Source organism: Mugil cephalus, chromosome 5 (assembly GCF_022458985.1).
Source record: "Mugil cephalus isolate CIBA_MC_2020 chromosome 5, CIBA_Mcephalus_1.1, whole genome shotgun sequence".
Lineage (NCBI taxonomy): Eukaryota > Metazoa > Chordata > Actinopteri > Mugiliformes > Mugilidae > Mugil > Mugil cephalus.
The window spans coordinates 13344281-13349426 of record NC_061774.1 but is presented as its reverse complement, the minus strand read 5'-3'; the positions used below and the strand labels follow the sequence as shown (position 1 = coordinate 13349426).

The 5146-nt window shown below is 39.5% G+C and overlaps 1 long non-coding RNA gene across 1 annotated transcript; it reads right to left on the bottom strand.

The window, feature by feature from the left end:
• Positions 1 to 1833: 1833 nt before the first annotated feature.
• On the bottom strand, positions 1834 to 2427 carry LOC125007838. Its single transcript, XR_007112806.1, has 2 exons — positions 1958 to 2427; positions 1834 to 1880 (listed from the first exon to the last, which is right to left on the bottom strand). It is a non-coding gene; the product is annotated as an uncharacterized LOC125007838 (long non-coding RNA).
• Positions 2428 to 5146: the final 2719 nt, after the last annotated feature.

Below are 5146 nucleotides of genomic sequence, written 5' to 3'. Positions count from 1 at the left end.
TAGAGGGAAACCTCTGACCTGCTAATAGGAGCCAAGATGTTTTATTCAAAGTCAAGTTCATCTTCAGCAGTCATGAAATGTACAATGTTGAACCATGGATAGAGGTCCCACAGTTGGACCTAAGGCTGACCCATTACTGACACAGGTCAGGAAAGGAAATCTTCATGACTGCACATGGGCAAAGGAATAAACTCAACTGCAGTCCTTACAGTCCTGTGGCCTATCCACAACAGAACCAATGACAGTATGCAGACAGGAAGTTGGTCTCATGCAACACAATCAAAATTATGAAACATTTGATTTAAATTATTAACAACCCAAAGACACATCCATATTCCAGTACTCGCAATTAAATATTTACATTGAAGAAACACAGTATTGTGAGGAACACTGTTCACAGCTGACTGACAAACACAAATAATCGATCTTGTGACTATGTGAAAATATATATATTTGTGGATGTATTTAACAGAATCTGAATTTATCAAAGACAAAAACAACCAGTGCTGGTTTTCAGTAGAGAAAAAAAAGAACAAAAAAGTAAAGATAGAAAAAAACATCTCACCATGAGAGACTCCAAGTAGCGTCAACAACAGTCCAAACACAACTTTCATGTCTCCTCTCAGTTCAGCCTCTGTTGAGTCAGTCTGCAGCTTTAGAAAGTTTATCTAATTATCACACTACAAGTGTCCCTTACTCTCCAGTGTGCTGTGTTAGCCGCAGAGGTCTGTAAGAAATAGCACTATCATAATGGTTTTGTGTGTGCTGAGAGCAGGAAATTCAGTGGTAATAACTTGACTTTCCTTTTACAGACATCATCTGAACCTTCTGACATGACGAAAGAGAGCGAAGGATTCTTCATTTAGAGCTGGACTAAAAACTCAATCAGCATTGTGTGTGGAGTCATTTGGCTTCAAAAGAAAAGGATGTTAATTTGAATAAACCTTAAAATAAATCATAATATAGACCCATGTTTCAGTTCTTCCTGTGGTTACATTTAGTGGCCATACACATTACATACTGTACACCATAGGTCTTCAACACAGAGTATGCAACCCTAGGGGATTTGCGGAGGTACTGCAGGGGGGTTCGCAAAATCTTTGGTTGATTAGAATTTTACATATATATATATTATTTTAATTTTCTGCCACAAATTTAAATTCATTTAAATACATATTAGCATGAATCCAACATATTTTAGTAAAGGAATAAATGGAAGATTTTATCTTTCAATCAGCATTCCACTCATACGGAAGCTGTCTCAACAGTGCACTGTTTCACACAGAGCGCCTACTATTGTGCCCCAGCCACTCAAACGACCAAGCAAGCAGGACAAGTGTCCTGCTTCCACCGACCGCTGGCAATCAGTCAGTACGCACACACACACAGAGCAGCGATCTGATGTAAACATCAGTATTAACTGTAAAAAGTTCATCAGCAGATCTCCGTTAAACAGTGGTGTGGTGTAATGAACTGCTGTGAAACCTGTTGCTTGGTGAACACAGGTGTGTCTGTGTGGATGAAAGGGGCTGTTTTGGTCAGACAGGTATCTTAATGAGAGAGACTCTGGTGATGAAGTTTATTACACTTAATACTGATGTTTACATTTGATCGCTGCTGCTGCTGCCTCTACATGTCTTTCCAACCACCTTTAGGGAGGCCCAGCTTGCAGAACTTTGAGAACCCCTGAATCAGACAATACTCACATTCAAACTGGAGGAAACGTGACTTCAGGCAGTCGTTGCTCCAGTGAGTGTCCTCATTTGTGATGCTTTGCTGAGGCCTTTACTGCCACTGACATAAAGCCCCTGATCACTGTGAGTCACTTCTTTTAGGACCAACGATTTATCTCTGGTCCACTTGAACCGTGGATCCTTCACCTGCAGACGAACAGTTAACAGGTTTAGGCAGCGCAACATCCAAACACAACAACAAGCATGGACACGCTTCCACTCACAGTGGTCTTATCCAGCAGGACACGTCTCGGCCCATCGGGGCTTGGCGTGAAAGTCACAATCCTCGATGTGGAGTCCACTGGCAGACTAAATTCCTTCCCGATGCACACCGTCTGGACTTTTTCTCTTTCACCTGTCAGTGTGAAAAGGAAAGTGAGCGACCTCTGCGGTGACTAGTTCTGTAGGTGAAAGATGAAATATTCATGTCGACTCACCTAATAAGTCCCAACCTGCAGGTCGAGTATAAATAACATAATTAGTGGACTTCTCCACCTCACTGAGAAAGTTACAGTTCAGTTTTCTATGGGTAGAGTTTACAGTCAGATGTATAAAGGGAGTTACTGGCTGCACAGCAATGACAACCTCCTCAAGGTATATCAACGAATCATTGAAACGTGTCAAGTTTGAACTGATTTGTCTTTTTCAAGCTTTAATTCAGCAGTGTTAAAAGTGACGAGTGCATTGTTAGAAATGACCAACTCTGTTAACTCTCAATGCTTTCAATAAAAAACACTTCATTGCACAATTAATCTGGTATTGATCGTATTTACTTCTGACATATGTATAAGTATATTTCTTTTGTCTTTATTGTGCAATGAGACAGTGACAATGACAAAACAGTGACGGTGCTGCGACATGGACAGACAAAACAAAACAAATGAAAAAGAGAAAATAATATTTATGGTCATATATGCGTGTGTGTATGTTTGCATAAAAGTGATATTTAAGACAGTAATAATCCTAGTTACAGAGCTTGCAATAGAAATTTGTCAAGACAAAGAATTTCATTATATTTCATTCTATTCTGTACTGATCTTCATTTGTGTTAAATGACTGCATAATGTATGATTTTCCTCAAAAAAAAGTGAATCAGTGAATTGCAACACTGCAGATTCCAGGATTTAAGTGAAAAATAAATAAGATAAAATAAATAAAGAGTGATTAGCACTAAAGGGGACAAATCGAGTTCCTGATTTTTAATTCGAATGTTTTTATTTTCTATTGAGGAAATCGGGAGCCTGAAATCAAGTGACAACCTTTATTGATTTATTTATTGACTGAGAAACCATTATTAGTGACTTCTCAATATATTTATACTTAAACCTGCTAATAATTTAGCTGTTGGCTAATTAGAGTAGGATGCTAACACCAACACTGTGATAAAAAAAGGGAATAATCAGATCTGGCCCCCTTGTTCCTAAGGACTTACAGAAATCAAAAACACAGGTTGCATAAGATCCCAAATGAATACTGCTGCAATTAAATTACTTTTAAAACCAGATAAAGACCCAACACTCCCTTCCAGCTATCGCCCTCTGTCATTGATTAATACAGATATCAAAATTATTTCCAAAGCACTAGCATCTAGACTAGAGAAAGTAATTTCATCAATAATTCTCAATGACCAAACAGGTTTCATCATAGGCCGACAATCTACAAATAACGTTAGACGGCTCCTTAACCTGATCAGCATGTCCCAGCGTAGAAATACAGAAGCCATTGTTTTATCACTGGACGCTGAGAAAGCCTATGATAAAGTTAACTGGGCTTTCCTCTTTGCCACCCTTCAAAATTTCAGCTTTGGAGAGTCATTTATCCACTGGGTTGTTGCACTGTATAATTCACCTAAGGCCACAGTCACCACCAATGGTATCACATCACAAAGCTTCACCTTACAGAGGGGAACCAGACAAGGATGCCCCCGTCTCCCCTACTGTTTGCTATATTTATTGAACCGCTCGCATCAGCAATACGTCAGAACTCCAGTATCCAGGTATCCACTCATCCATCTCTGAACATAAGATCAATCTATATGCTGACGATGTTTTACTTTACTTGCAACAACCTCAGAGATCATTACAGGAAGCTTATAATTGTATTTCAAAATTTTCAGCCCTCTCTGACTACTCAATCAACTAGTCCAAATCAACAATACTACCAATAACGGACAAAGCATGGGATCCTGCAGACCATAAACCCCAACTGCCCTTTTCCATAGGAAATATCAAATACCTGGGCATAAACATCTCACCTAAATTGTCAGAGTTAGTGTAACTAAACTTGGATCCACTCCTGGATAAAATCTGTGATGACCTGAAGCGCTGGACCAATCTTCCTATCTCTCTGATGGGACGCATAGCAACAGTTAAAATGAAAATTTTGCCACAAATTAATTACTTATTTTCCATGATCCCATTCAAACCCACAGCAAAATGGTTTCAGAACCTAGATTCTGCAGTCACCAAATTTTACTCAAAAAACAAACAGACAAAAATTAGCCTCACCCCCTTCACAAAAATAAATCAGAAGGAGGACTTGATGCACCGAACTTTACAAACTACTACCTGGCAAATCAGCTACGATACATCACCAAATGGATAAACCCAGAGGCAGATTACAATTCGTGGTTAGAAATAGAACAGGCCGACTGCCACAACATATGCATTTCGGACCTGCCCTTCATTACAATCACCCTTAAACGTCATAACTGCTTCTAAAACCCCATTATTGCCGCCACCCTGTTGGCTTGGTGGAAGAGTCTAGAGACCACAGGATCCCTGCTGGAACCCTGTGGGTTCTCCCCAATTTGGCACAACCCTGACTTTGTGAATAACAAAGTCCCTCTTCACCTCAGCACTTGGAAGCATAAAGGAATAACCCACCTCCATCACCTCTTCCAGGGGAACTTACTTATGAATCACATAGATTTACTTGATACGTTCGAAATAAGAAATGGAAACTTCCTCCAATACCTACAGGTGACCAAGACAATCAGAAAGAAAATCCCAGTGCTCCAGAACTGCATACAGCCACCACAATTCGTCACCAACATTAAAAAACTCATACCGAAAAAGAAGAAAACCCTCTCTTTAATATATAAGCTGCTATCAACCACACATTCAATACATGTACCAATATCAAAATGGGAAGCCGATCTTTCCCTGTCTACAGACTTTGATTTCTGGACTCAGATCTTCCAAAATATATTTAAAATAACAAAAAACTCGAATTTACAGCTGATCCAGTTTAAAATACTCCACAGATCACACACAACTCCATACAAGATGTATAGAATGGGCTTCTCCCAATCCGACAAATGTACGCAATGCACCCAAAACTATTCAGATTTTTATTTCCACGCTCTCTGGCTCTGTTCTCCGGTACAGCACTTCTGGTCACTTGTAACACAG